Source organism: Macaca mulatta, chromosome 20, assembly GCF_049350105.2.
Source record: "Macaca mulatta isolate MMU2019108-1 chromosome 20, T2T-MMU8v2.0, whole genome shotgun sequence".
NCBI classification, from domain to species: Eukaryota; Metazoa; Chordata; class Mammalia; order Primates; family Cercopithecidae; genus Macaca; species Macaca mulatta.
This window is the reverse complement of record NC_133425.1, coordinates 78,357,428-78,373,114: the sequence shown is the minus strand read 5'-3', so window position 1 is coordinate 78,373,114 and position 15,687 is coordinate 78,357,428. Positions and strand designations below refer to the sequence as shown.

The window sequence follows — 15,687 nt, the reverse complement described above, 5'->3', positions numbered from 1 at the left end:
GACGATCACTCCACTCACAATCAAACCTCTTCCCCACTTGTTCTGCTTCGTTATTCTGTTACATTGATCACAACCCAACATTGAATACATTTTATTTGTTTATTGCCTGTCTGCACCAAGCTAGAATGAACACAACCCAAAGGCAGGGGTTTTTGTCCGTCTAGGCTATTGTACTAATCTCCTGTGGCTGCTATAACAAACTGTGTAAGCTTTGTGGCTTAAAACAACAGAAATTTTTCTTTAGCAGTTCTGGAAGCTGCAAAATCAAGATGTTGACAGGACGACACTTCCTCCATAGGTTCTAGGGGAGATTCCATCCCTTGCCTTTTTCACCTTCCTGTGGCTCCAGGTGTTTCTTGGCTTTCGGCCACATCACTCCAAGAGTTGCTTCCGTATTCATATGGCCTTCTCCACCTTCTGCTGTGTTGTTCCTCTGTGTGTCTCTTATTAGAACACATGTCATTGGTTTTAGGGCTCACCCAGATAATCCAGGCTCCTCTCATTATGAGATTCTTAACTACATCTTCAAAGATCCCTTTTTCCAAAGAAGGTCACAATCACAGGTTCCAGGGACGAGGATGTGGACGTATGTTTTTGGGGCCGACATTCAACCCATCATATCCACTGTTGTATCTTCAGTGCCTAGAAGACAGCATGGCACGTTGAGGTGCTCAGTTCACATTTGTGGAATAAATGAATGAGTCAAATACCAACTGTCCCCGGAATGTGGTTGGAACTTTTAAGGTGAGCCACTTTTTTGTCTTCCCTTTTCTATCATATGATATTCCTTACGTCTACAGCTCTCCTGAGACAAATTTACTGAAACAGTAATTGCACATTCTGCCCACTCGGAAGGGCTTCCCATAGCTCCCCCAGTCAAAAGTGATCTTCTCCATCATGTGTCTTGAGCCTGGATCCCACCACCTGGACAGAACTCATTGACATGCACAAAACATCCTTTACATCAAATGTCCTCTGGGTCAGAGCCAATCATCCGTAGGTGTAAATGGCCACACAGAACTCCTTCTGACAAGAGAAGCAAAATGTGAGATTCGCTTCTCAGAGTGGCACATCCATTAACATGGCTGCCAGATAATTCCTTAGAACTTTACTGATTTACATAAATACCTTCCAGTCAATTTCTCTTTTTTAAAATTAAAATGAAAGTGGCAGCTCCCTGGTTGAGGCCCTGGACATGGTCTGGCGGCTCCGTTTTCATGTGAGCAATGGCATTTTGAATACTGGCCCATTGGAGCAGGAAGAGATGAAAAAATATCCATTATCATTATTGGTCACTATTTGCTTGAACATGCTGAATAACCCTCACTTGAATGCACAATAAACTCATTTAAACAGGTTGGAGGAATTCACACCAATGCAACACTCTTGTGCTAAGTGGCTCCAACAGAAGGCTGGAAATGCATTCTCAATTGAAAGAATGACTTAAGAAGATGGAATTGCTAAGCAAACGTAAGTTACTTGCCCCCTCTGTGCAGATTTCTATGCTATGTGGTCACCACAGGGTTTTCTTAGAATAAATATAAAGTCATCTTTTTCTTCAAGGGACTTATGGTCTACTAGAAGATCATGACAATATTCTCACATAAACAGATTAAAAGTAGTTAAGTAGAGCAGTAAGAATTCACAAAGGAAGTTCTATGTGTTTTTCAGGAGAGAAGTGATACATCTGGATGGTAGTAAAATCAGTTGAGGTTTGAAAGGGGAAGCTGAGAGTGAAAAGTGCTGAGGAAAAAGAGAAAAGCAAATAGGCATAGAATTAGTAAGCTGTCCCTCAAGTAACGTTCTGTCCTTAAGAGATAAACTCGGGGTTGGGTAACATGGCTCACACCTGTAATCCCAGCACTTTGGGAGCCCAAGGCGAGTGGATCACCTGAGGTCAGGAGCAAGACCAGCCTGGCCAACATGGTGAAACCCTGTCTCTACTAAAAATACAAAAAATTAGCCAGGCGTGGTGGCGGGCGCCTCTAATCCCAGCTACTCGTGAGGCTGAGGCAAGACAATTGCTTGAACCTGGGGAGGTGGAGGTTGCAGCGAGCTGAGGTCATACCTTGGCACTACAGTCTGGGTAACAAGAGCAAAACTCTGTCTCAAAAAAAAAAAAAAAAAAAGCTAAACTTATGGATGTTCCTAGGGACAAGGCATTTACATAGAATTGCCCAACAGATGTAAAAATGACTGACATGTACTGAGCACTTACCAGGTACCAAACGCTCTGCAACATCCTCCACCCTGGATAGACCAGGGTTTCTCAGTCACAACATTACTGACATTTTGGGCAGGATATTTTTTTGTTCCGTATGGATGTCTTAAGCATTGCAAGATGTTTAACAGCATCTCTGAATTCTACCCACAAGATGCCAGTAGCATCCCCCAGCTGTGACCACCAAAAATGTCATTAGACACTGCCAAATGCCCTCAGGGGGTGAAATTGTTCCTGGTTTAGAGCTACCGGTGCACACTCTTTTATCCCATCTGCTTCTTGAAGGACCGCAGAGGCAGTGTCATTAGCCTCATCTTATTGAGGAGGAGATAGATATATGGAAATGTTAAATATGTGCTGGACGACAGCTGCTGGAAAGGGGTCCTTGCCCTTTGGAATATATAGTGAAAATTGTGTTTTTAAACATGTCATTTGCTTTCATACTTATACAGTTTTTATTGTACAGAAGCATTAAAATTTTATGTAGCCAATGATATCAATTTTCAGCTTATTTTAACTTTTGGTGACATGCTTAAACTGTGCCTGACCATAGATTAGAAAATAATCACTTCTGATTGATTTTTTTCCCAGTGTTTTACGGTTTCCTTGAACATGTATCTTGGTACCATCAAGAATTTATTTTGATGTAAGGACATATCTGTATACATAAACATGTGCTATGTGGCTATGTGATATTTCTTCCCTGTTAACAGAATTGAACAGGTAAGAACAAGTGGTATTCTCTTAATCCTATTATTTGGAGTTTGTCATACAACATTTTGGTAAAATTTCTTCAAGTCACCTCCCTGTGGTTATGTGCAACAAGAGCTGAGCCATAGGAGCTTTGGGACTGACAAAGGAGGGGGCAAAAAAATCTTAAACGCTAGTAACATTAGAAAGTATCTACAATAAGGAAGTTGAAAGAGAAAAGGGGGCTAAATGGAAGTTACAAGATACACGGTTAGATAACAAGGCAAGTCAAAAGAATGTAACATAATGAAAAACAAGAAGAGGGATGCTTTCACCATAGTGATGCACTTCAAGTATCAAATGCGGGAAAGTTTCTGCTGATGGAACCTGGAAGAATATGCGTTTTGGTGTCTGAAGGGATGTTCTTGGGAGGATAGAGTGAGGAGTTAACTGTGAAACTTGATTAAGATAAATATTCATGTGCATAACGAAAATTATAGCGCAGAGTGAAAACTTCTTTATCAGGAAAAGTGTTGGTGAAAGTTAAAAATGAGAAGGGGCAGTGTCTGCAAAAAAAAAAAAAAAAGGATCAACGGGGAAATTACGTGGCTGGGTTTCTTAAGTTAGGCTTAAGAGGTACATGAATGAGATTTAGGGGAGCCTGTGAAACCCCTAAGATTATATTGAAGTTTTGTTTATATTTATATGTTATTCCAAGTATATGGAACACATTAAATCCAATTATGAATAAGTGCTGATAACTACTTGTCAGAGCACAAGGCCAATGTCTGCTAATTCATAGCAGAGGAGAATGACCCAAGAGAAGGATCTAGATTGGAAGGCTGAGAGTGGCATGAGATATTGGATGGAACAAGGTCCAAGCATAGGTAAGGACAGATGACGTCAAGAGTATTTCCTGGACAGAAAAGTCTAGTCCTGAGATCTCATTTGTTTTATCATCATGCTTTATCATTACCAAGAGGACAGGTTATCCAGAAAAAAAGTTACATGTCACTCTACAAAAACAGGACAAAACAAAACAAAATAGAAAAGTACTTCACCAAAGTGATATTCCTGCTTATTTATGGAAGTTGGAAATGCTTTTTTGCTTTGTTCTTGCTTTCTCTTTTGTCAAAATGTCCTCAGTTAATATATGCTGATTTTTAAAATTACATAAGACACAAGATGTTATTAAAATCAATGCATTAATGTGTCTTAGAAAATAGTTATTCTAGGGAAAATGATACAAGCAAAGTGAGTATCTTAGGAAGGTCTGTATGGCGAAATATAAAAAGTTCCAGGCTCAGGAGACAAACGTGGATATCTTTGAAGCCATAGAAAGGACAGGATTATGTCAATCTAGAAAATTTGAGCTGTTCACCAACTCTGCCATGAATTGACCATGACTGTGAGTGCTCAACTCTGAGATTCTCTTTCTCTATTTGTGAAATACAACACTGATGTCTTCTATACAGAGTTTCTAAGTAGGTTAGATATATTATTTATACGAGTGCATACTTAATAAATGCACATTCTTAGAGTTCTACTAGTATCAGATTCACCTTAGCTGACACTGTTAGCCTGATAAGAACTGCAACTGGTAGTTAATCTCTTTGACTCACTACCATTTAAAAATAGCCCAGAAAATGATAGTGAATATTTAATGTTGTGACAGAAACTTACTTTAGAAGCTAGACAGACTGCTGAACTTCTACGTTAGATATATCTGAGCTCAAATCCCAGCTTTTCCACATATTAGCTATGTGACTGTGGAAAAATCTCTTGGGCCCAGTATTTTCATCTATAAAATGGGGATAAGAAAAACTTGGGCTCGGACTGGTTTTATCAAGTATAAAATAAGATTGCCATTAGCTGAGACATCTGGGTGGGATTAGGGGGAGGTGAACAGAATGTATTATGCATGTACAGGACCTTTATTTAAAATGTTGACATTTGTTTACCATGGATTTTTGCATTAATTTTTATTTTTATAAAATATTGAATTAAATATTATTTACTTTGATTACTGAGTTTTTTGGTATCCCTTTAAATTTTGACCCAAAGATAGTACCTCATTTACCTCACTCTAGTCCTAGCCCTGAAGCCAACAATTAGTGGAAATGTATTAGGGTCAATCATAATACTGAGCACTGTGATTTTACACATTTGCTTGTTAGTAAAATGTTTAGCACGATACCTAGCCCAGAGTAAGGCATTATCATCATTACCACCCATTACCATCATCATCACCATCACCCATCATCATCACCACCATCATCACCATCACTATCATCACCGTCATCACCACCATCAGCATCACCATCACCACCATCATCACCACCATCCTCATTACCATCACCACCATCACCATCACTATCATCATCGTCACCACCATCGTCATTACCATCACCACCATTACCATCACTATCATCATCGTCACCACCATCCTCATTACCATCACCACCATCACCATCACTATCATCATCATCACCACTATCACCACCAACACCATCACCATTACCACCACCACCATCATCATCACCATCACTATCATCATCATCATCACTACCATTACCATCATCACCACTACCATTACCATCATCACCATCACCATCATGATCATCACCATCACTATCATAATTATTATTACCATAATAATCACCACCACCACCATCATCATTATCACCATCACTATCATCATCATCATCACTACCATTACCATCATCACCACTACCATTACCATCATCACCATCACCATCATCATCATCACCATCACTATCATAATTATCATTACCATAATAATCACCATCACTACCATCATCATTACCACTGTCATTACCATCACCACCATCACCATCACTACTATCATCATCACCACCATCACCACCATCAGCATCACCATCACTACCATCATCATCACCACCGTCATTACCAACACGACCTTCACCATCACTACTATCATCATCATCATCATCACCATCATCATTGCCATCACTACCATCATCATCACCATCACTATCATCTTCATCACCACCATCACCATCATCATTACCCCCACCATCATCATCATCACCATCACTATCGTAATTATTATTACCATAATAATCATCATCACCATTGCTACCATCATTGTCATGATCATTACTCTCATTGTGATTTTCTAAGATATCCTAAATAAATTTCCTAATATTTCCAAGTTGCAGTTGCCTCATTTTTATTACAAGGCTAATATTGCCCCCTTATAAGGTGTAAAACTTAAACAAGGTTGTTTTTGTTGTTGCTATCATTAATGTTTTTGCTGATTTCAATGTATGACCTGACTCCACAGCAAATCCAAAGAGTGCTTGTCAAGAAATCAGACATTTCTAATGAACATGGAGACTAGCCAGACAGAGAGATAAAGCAGGACCATGCTGGATCCTGGGCTGGCTTTTGCACAGCTGCCTAAAATCTTCACACAAAGAAGCATGTACTGTTCTCAGAGCTGACATTTCCATGGTCATAAAGCTCAGTGTTGTTCCAGTTCAGGAAGCTGATGAGTCATGGGGTAGAGGCCGTCGGAAGAGGAAGGAGGCTTACTCTTTTTTTTTTTTTCTTACCATTTTCATTACTTCTCAGCTGATTTTCAATATACAACAGGAAAGGAATATAATGACCTCCTACTCACTGTCCCACCCAGAAAACCTCAAATGACTAATTGCCTTTTTTCCTAAAATGGAAGAGTTATTTCATCTGCCTGAAGGTTTTACTTCCTTCTGCTATGCTTTTTCCCGGTAAGCCTTTTAATCTTGCAAAGCACAGCCATATAAACAAATAAGGGAGAAAACAGGAAGATGGAAACTTTCTAAGTTATCCCACTTTGAATCTCACTTGACAAACAGGGACGCATGGTTTTGATAAAGGGTGTGAGGATTGTGATTTGACCTTCCACTTGCCACTGTGTAAAATGTAAACACAACGTACTTTCTCACAATTAAAAGGTATCGATTCCCCAGCAGCCCGTGAGGGGGCTGAATAATCTTTTTCCTCAATGGATGCAGCATGATCCCTGTTATCAACTGGTTATATCCAATCAGAAGTAAACCACGCCAAGCTGGGTGGGGGAATGCAACGGCTTTGCGCTTTCAGAAGTTATATAAGTGGGGAGAAGTATCACATCTATTTTGAAAATAGTTGTTTGGTGTGTTTTTACGATACACCGTGGTGTTATAATAGGCGATATCAGATTCAGTAGTTTAAAGTAACAAGAACATTTTTCTCCCTTATTTAAGAGTCTAGGTTGGCAGTCCAGAATTGGAATGGTGGCTTGATGGTATTGGGGATGCATCCCGTTGCTATGCCATCTATTCCATGTTACCCTTTTCAGCTTAACTGAAGATTGATTCACCACCATGTCTGTGTTTCAGCTGACGAAGAGAAAAATAGGAAGGGAAAATAGATTTCCTAAGTCTCAAAGGCATGGATTAATGTGCAAACATCACACCCACTAGTGTCTTATTGGCCGTCACCCTGTTCTGTGGCCACACCTAGATACAAGGTGGCTGGAGAAAGTAGTCTTTAGCTGAGTGACCATGTGCCCAGCAAAATTTGCTATTGCAAAATGGAGGATGGCTATAGTGGGATTCACTATGAGTTCTGGCCACAGTTGAGTTGAATAAATGTTTCCCCTAGAATGGAGACAGCATCCTAGTTGGGTTCCCTCCATCCCTGAGCCACTTGAGTTGTGATGATAATTGATAGTGGTGATTAAAATGACAGGAATAAAGATAGCAGCAGCTAACATTTACTCACTTCTTGCTTTATGCCTCTTTGTACTAAGTGCTTCGTAAACATTGTGCATTCTATCTTCAGGATAATCCTACAGGATCAATAGTATAATTATCCCAATTTTACCCATGAAGAAATGGAACTGCATCAAGTTCAGAAACTTGCCCAAGGTCATGTAACTAGCATGTGGCCAAATGAAACCCATGTGTCTCTATGTCCAAAGTTATTCTCTTAACCACTTTACTCAGGTATTAACAGTAGTCTGAGATGCGTCAGTATTTCACAAAACAGAACTAAACTGACAAAGTTCCCCTTAACCAGATCATCTGAGCCAGCTAAGAAGTGTTTGGGGCTTGAATACTATCAATGAAGATATCAGTGTAGATTGGTTGTTTCATTTGTCAAAGACTAATAAGTTTTTCTTCCTTACAGAGAACTTGATTAATTTTTAAAAAGAGGGAAAATGAATGAATATTTATTAAGTGCAATTTGTTCAGTGTATCAGCTCTTTCTAAACATGGCTTCCAGAGTGAGAGAGAAATAACCAAAGGGACCATTAGTTGAGTAAAGTTTGGGAGATTAGGATGAAAGGCTACGCTCTCCATGGTGTCTTTGCTGGTGCTGATAGAAGCCCTAGGCCAAGAGTACAGCAGGGAAATCCCTGTCCCTTCCTAAAGGTGGGGGTCTCAGGCACCCCGCTGAGGCTTGATGATGCTGAATCAGTGAGCAACATGGAATCTGGGGCAGTCTAATGCAAGGGTCAAGGTGTACTAAGTGAGAGTACATGATGAGGAGGAGTTAGAGATGTGGGTCTCTAGCAATAAAGAGCTCCATCCAAGAACTGAACAGAAAAGCTAAGCCAGTGAGCATGATGCACAAAGGATGGGTTCTGAGGTGCAGCTGCTGTCGTCTTCATGCATCAGCACATTAAAATGTTTGGGAAGAGAAGGGGAATAGAACATCCCTCCCCTCCCCACAAACAGATGGGTAATTAGATCGAGGGTGGGAGCCAGATGCTGTACTTCCCCTGAGACCAGCACCAGAGGGAATGGGCTGGCTCTGCAGAAGACATTTCCGTTCCTGAAAAGGGATATAATGATGGGGAAAGAATCAGGACTTTAGGATCTTGCAGGGAGGGGTAACAACGGAGGGGGAGTGCGTCCTTCTTCCATGTTAATACTCTGCAGCCCCCTCTCTGTGCACTAAAGAACCAAGCGCCAGGTGAGCACTGTGCTTAAGAGATTCCACCTGACTATAACCCTGTCAAAATGACATTTCAGGAAAACCTGCTTGTTAGATCCTGCCAGAGCTATGTCTGCTGGTGTTTGTTTCAGTGGCCTGTTTTCTGTGTTTTTTGGTACAATGCTATAGACACTTCCCCAGAGGTATAAGAAGTGCTCAGCTAAGTCCCATCTGAGAAGCAGCATCCTCTGAACTATAAGACACAGTCTGATATAACATGTCTTTAATGCTGACTCAGCTGCAATTATTTGCTATTAATCCAAAATAGATTCTTACAGAAAACTTCTTCAAACATTGCCCAACACTACTTCACAATGATGATGAATTTGGGCTTGGCAAAGAGGCTGGTGAGGAAGTCTAAGATCAGTTCCTACAGTCCTCATGGAGTCAACTGACACACCTCTCTCACCCTGGACCATTCTTTGTTTTTTCCAACTGAGTCAAAAGCCAGTGATAACTCAAAACCTGCAACAACTTAAATCAGTAGTTTAATGAGCGTAAGTATTTGTAAGATGTAGAATATTCTCTGAAATCAAGAACAGCAGTATAGGTAGCACCAATGCTCTGTGGTGGGACAACCCAAGACAACTGGAAAGGAGGGAACTTGGGCTACCTTTGGGAGATAAAACATGAAATTAACCCACAAAGAATAGTCAAAAACTGTTAACAGACGGAAGCAGATATCAAGAGCAGAAAGAGTACAGACAGTTATTAATATATTAACTGAATTAACCTACCTAAGATCCAATGTGGAATCAGAAGATAGGGCCCGGTAAGTCTCGAGTAAACAAACAAACAAAAAATAGTTGGCATGGCCCAATGGAAGCCCTGTTTAAGGAAGACTTTGCTTCAGCCAAGAGACTTAGAGTATCCTGAGGCAGATGGACACATGGGGTGGTCTCAGCTAAAGGTCATTAAACCTGCAAGCCTGAGTCCTTCTGTAGCCAAGGACATGCCTAATCAGCACCTTCATTTTTACCAATAATTTGATTATCTTCTCAGCATGAATTGATTTTCTGTTCCTCTGAACTTCTTCCCATTATTACTTAATTTTTATGGGGTCAACTACTTATTATTGTCTTTATTTCAAAGTAGACTTTAATCTGCTTGATGCCAAGAACCATATAATAACTTTTTTTTATATATAACCCTCTTTTCATGTAGTACTGAAATTAAGCATTTGCTTTAAAAAAATGTATTTATAGGCTAATTTTAAAACAGAACAATTTATTGATCATACAAACATTTAGTTAAAGCTTTTTGACCTTGGGGTATTGTTCCAGAACACTGCAGAATTCTAGAATGTTAGATTATCTCTAAAGTTCTGAATTATATCCCCACCCTGCCCCTTGACTGGTTGTTAACCAGTCTCTCTCCACATAGAGCACAAAGTCTCACTGACATGAAACTCTAACTTAAATATGTTTTTTATATATACATATATTTAACTTTGATTGTATATATCAAAATCCCCATTTGATGGAGTCTTGAAAATTGACTTTTAAAACATTTACAAACATCCTTGGTGATTCTGATGCCCAGGAAAGTTTGAGAACTGCTGGTTTCAGGCCAAGCTCTTCATTTCACAAATAAGAATATTGAAACAGATAAGGCCATGCTTGCCCAGCTAGCTCGCAGCAGAGGCTGGGCTAGGACATACTTCAACACAGTACTGGTCTCATTCTGAAGTTTACCACTTCCTATTAAAGCATGAGGAAGTCATGTCCTTAATGAGGTTAATCAGTGCCGTTTCACTTCTATGAAATACTCTTCTACTTCCTCAATGCTCCTTTCAGTGGAACACAATCTGCTAGAAATGGTTGCCTCATCCCTTTCTGAAATTTTTGACATGATTGACCCTCCAGCTCATACACTACCTTCTTTTTGATTAATGGAAAAGGTTCTGGTAAATTTGTATATATCACTTGCATCCTAGATAATGATATAAAGTGGTTTTGTTAAATTGGCAGAACTAAAGTTTTAAATTTCTCCTTCCCTCTTCCTCAATCATGTTCAAGGCTAAGATCAGCTGTGCTCAAACTTCTATAATTCTCTCAGTTTATAGACACAATCGTTTTTATTGCCAAAATCAGCAGTCCTTTGAGTTTCACAGTGCCACGCGCAATGTTCACATCAGCAGTTGCTTGAGATTACCGTGCCCTCAGATCATGACTTGCCCTTTGATCACTTATTTGGCCACCCACATGTTGAGGGAAAGTTTTATAAATTATGTCCTGGAGGTTGCCGTGAGATGAGGGATTGCAGTAGTCTGGTTGTTTCATAAGAGCTAAATTGGACTTGGGCAGGAAAGAGATGAAAAGCCAGACTGAACAAGGGCCTTGCAGTTCATGGCATCTGAAGTGAAGGAGTTGAAATCTGCTTTAGAGATAAATCAACATAAGGCTGGCCAATTTATATCCAAATTCTACATCTTCCCCCTTACTAGAGGAATGTTAAGAGGAAGGCATATTAAAATATGTACTTTTAAACTATTTGATTTTTACCTTAAATTTGTCTTTCAGCAGTAAAAACCAAAATTATTGCAAATGTGACCCATGTAATACCTAACAAGGGTGTGTGATCAATTTTTCAGTTGAATGTGTCATTAATAATGAACTCTTGGTAGATGTGTTGCTATTAGTTTGAAATAGTTTTCCAGGTCGTCTAAGTTGTCACTGTTGCTTCGGAGAAGGCCATTGTGCAAGGTGGTGTGATCAGATGTGCTTCTGGTCTTTATCAAATCAAGGATGGCAGGTGCACGGCAGAGATGCTACCACCACTTCCTCACGCCCTATCTCTGGTAGGCACCATTACTGCCCTCTTTTCCAATGAGACTAGTAGGGTTTCAAAATTGTTCTCAAACCAGAGCCATTGAATAGTGCCAGCACATGAAACTAAAGCCCTTTAATTCTTGAGTCAACACATGTATGAGCCTTGGTGCTGAAATATGATAAGAAAGTCTTCATTTTAAAAAGATATGCCATGGGGCACAGTGGCTCACACCTGTAATCCCAGTACTTTGGAGGCCAAGATGGATCACTTAAGGCCAGGAGTTCAAGATCAGCCTAGGCAACAGAGCAAGACCCCATGTCCACAACAAATAAATAAATAGCTGGTCCTGGTGGCATGCACTTGTAATTCTAGCTACTCAGGAGGCTGAGGTGGGAGAATCACTTGAGCCCAGGAGTTCAAGGCAGCAGTGAGCCATGACTGTGCCACTGCACTCCAGCCTGGGTGATAAAGTGAGACTCTGTCCCAAAGAAAAACCCAAACCAAAAAACCCACACAAATGGCAAGAAAGATATGGAAACTTTTGGCTTCCTTGGCTAGACTGCCATCCAAGTGATGTGAAATCCTGAACGTAAGTCCACGAGGGACCCAGGTGAACCCACTTACAAGATGGGCTGTACCTAGAAAGATGGGACAGTTTGGTAGGCCAAGATGAGTGGGAACCACAGTAATGTATTCCTGCTTCCTCACTCCTGAGTCATTCCAAGGGAAATATAAAGATGATGTCATCCTCCTTGAAATGTAGTTTGGACGTTTTTTCTAGGATCCTTGTTTTTCTACAGAACAAGAGGCTATCCATTCCAAAGGTGAACTTTGAAAATGCTGAATTCTAGAATGATTGGCAGTTGGCTCTCTGACTTCTAGTCACTAGAGATTGGGGTTGGAACACAGATAAGGGTAAATTGTTTCAGGGGGAAGCGGGAGGTTGCAGAGAAAAAAAAAAATCATGATGTGATCCAGTATATAGATATTTCACTGAAGGGCTGAAATAAGAGAATTGGCTGACAAGAAAAGACTCTGGGCTTCAAAAAACCCTGGAGACAAGAAATGGCTATTGAGGAAATCTGGTAAAAAAAAAAAAAAAAAAAAAGTGGGGGGACTTATGAGAAATTTGCTAAGCAGTTGTTGAACCGAGAGCCGGGGCTGGAGATAATTTCTATAATTAGATCCCAGGGATTTTAACAAGGGCAGCTTCATTAAGAAACAAAGGGATAAAACTAACATCTAAATGTAAATCACATTGCTTGGTTAAAGAGTCACTGGCCAGGATGGGGATGAAAACAAGTCACTTCTGGATTGGTGGGTTAATCTAGGAAAGCCAGCATTGAGAACACAAGCAGGCAATATCCTGCACCTTGAATACAGCATGACTGCTGAGATTTCTTCATCCTCTGCACTAATAGAGAAAATTAAAGTCTCTACCGCATCACTGGTCCACACAGCCTCATCCAGGCTCTGGGCCTAGAGAAAGCGCCACAGAGAAACAAACAAACAAAAATTGACATGACTGGATTCCCAGCCTTCAGGCACCACTTTGCTGGTCACCCTTGCCATTGCCTCACCCAGAATAAGTTTATAGGATCCTGATATTCTTGGGACACATGGCTTCTTCATCTCCCTATCCCTCTCCAACTCACACTGCCATGTCAAAGGCAGAACAGAACCTCCACAATCAGTTAAGATTCAAAATCAGTGATTACTAACACGAAAGGTAATATGAAGTGCAAACTATATGCTTGTCTAGGACACCCAGGAATGCAGACTTATACTTGTGAGTGATGTCAACATAAATATAGGCCCCAAAGACAGCCCCATTCCTTAGGGTCTTCTTCCTTTTTCAGCTACTCACAGCACCATGTTCCAGGTAGCGTTGGATACCCATGCAGTCTTCATTCTCTCTCTCTCTCTCCCCTTTGTCTGCTTTGTACGTTTTTGAAAGTTGATTTTCTCTGTGTAAGTGCAGGCCTTACCCTATATTTCAATTTCAAATTAATTTAGTAGTTTACTCTTTCATTCTTTAATAAGTTAATTTATTTATCTAATGTCCATAGGGCTCACTTAGGTCTTTGGCACGGGAGATATAAAAAGAAATCAGACAATGGAGGCTTCAAGGAGCGCAGAGTCTCACATGGAACGTTCTGACCTGATGTCCTCTCTGTCTTTGGCTTTCATCAGCAGAATACCTCCTATCTTGTGAGACACAGCAGTCTACTGAGAGAGCATCCAGTCTCACTCCTGAATCTACCCTTCATTACTCGCTCTTTTCTTTCTTTTTTTTTTTTTTTAAGTTGGAGTTTCACTCTGTCTCCCAGGCTGGAGTGCAGTTGTACAATCTTGGCGCACTGCAACCTCCGCCTCCCAGGTTCAAGCAATTCTCCTGTCTCGGCCCTCCTGGGATTACAGGCATCCACCAACACGCCTGGCTAATTTCTGTGTTTTTGTGGAGACAGGGTTTCACCATGTTGGTCAGGCAGGTCTCGAACTCCTGACCTCAGGTGATGTGCCTGCCTCAGCCTTCCAAAGTGCTGGGATTACAAGCATGAGCCACCATGCCTGGCTGATTACTTAGTCTCTTTATCGACATTTTCAGCTCTGCTAGAAGCTTCCACATTCTTCATGCTCTACCTCTGTAACTCCAGCCTCCAATTTCTCTACTTCACACTAGGGGTCACCATACTTATCTTTCTATCTTTCATTGATTTGCCAAGAAAAAAACCAAAAAACATTCCCTCAACTCTCCTCACCTCAGATACCCCCAATGCATTTCATTCTTTAAAGGCATTTCTTTATATTAAAAAGAACACACGTGTGTGCATGCATACACATACACCACACACATATATGCTCATACATACACTACATGCGTATATGCACACATACACCACATATGCATGTACACACACGCCCCTGGGTTATATTGCTTTGGTTTTGGCCTAGCTGCCTTTTATCCTCATCAGTCTTCAATGACTGAGGAAGGAGGGTTTTTGCTACAAGATGTAAAAACATAGCCGTACTTCAATTGGCAGTGGCAGTATCATGCTCTGGCAGGGAGTGCTCTGCTGGGAGGGTAGTGTTCCAGCCAGCTAGTGTAGGAAACAATGAGACAAGGCAGTGTTGACTCATCAGATCATGATGAACACTTCAAAGGGAGAAAGACCTCTCTGTGCTGGATGGAGGTTATCTTTCCAAATTCCAAGAGGCAGAATCACAAAGCAAGAGACGGGGCAAAAGCCAACACAAAACCCTTGAGTCTCTAAGCAATCGTAAAACCCACAGACCCCTGCTGAGGAATGCAGCCATAGGGAATTCCTTGCATGGTCCTTACAATCTTCACGATTGAACCAGTGACCAGCAACTTAAAAAGAAGCCTTTTAAAACTGGCTGTTTCATGGCCTGGTGTGGTGGCTCATGCCTGTAATCCTACCACTTTGGGAGGCCGAGGCGGGCAGATCGCCTGAGGTCAGGAGTTTGAGACCAGCCTGGTCAACATAGTGCAACTCCGTCTCTACTAAAAATACAAAAATTAGCTGGGTGTGGTGGTAGGCACCTGTAATACCAGCTACTGAGGAGGCTGAGGCAGGAGAATTGCTTAAACCTAGAAAGTGGAGGTTGCAGCGAGCCAAGATCGTGATACTGTACTCCAGCCTGGGAGACAGATCAAGTCTCCTTCTCAGAGTCTCAAAAACAAACAGACAAATAAAACAAAACAAAACAAAACACAAATTGGCTGATTCATGCCACCGAGGCAGCATGTCATACGATCTCTGCCCAGTAGACAGAAAGGTAGCTAATTAATGCAACAGAATCCTATCTTTTTGGGGAGTTGAAGGGATACAGCAGTAATTGGAAGAACCAAAGAAGACAGGGAAGTTGAATCATGAGTATATCGATGACCACAGAGGAGGGAGCAACGGAGGCTATTTCTGGGAAAATGGCAAGGTGACCAGTGCTACAACTGCTCCTCACTAATTCAGTGT

At 40.9% G+C, this 15,687-nt stretch overlaps 1 protein-coding gene and 1 long non-coding RNA gene across 13 annotated transcripts in view; one reads left to right on the top strand and one right to left on the bottom strand.

Moving 5' to 3' along the window:
* CDH13 (cadherin 13) overlaps positions 1 to 15,687 on the bottom strand; it is a 1,167,676-nt gene that overhangs the window by 791,574 nt on the left and 360,415 nt on the right.
* The window catches only part of LOC144338266 (uncharacterized), a 36,474-nt gene continuing 33,223 nt past the window's right edge, over positions 12,437 to 15,687 (top strand). The window contains exon 1 of the long non-coding RNA XR_013412252.1: positions 12,437 to 12,607. This is a non-coding gene — a long non-coding RNA (uncharacterized LOC144338266). The remainder of the gene's footprint in view (positions 12,608 to 15,687) is intronic.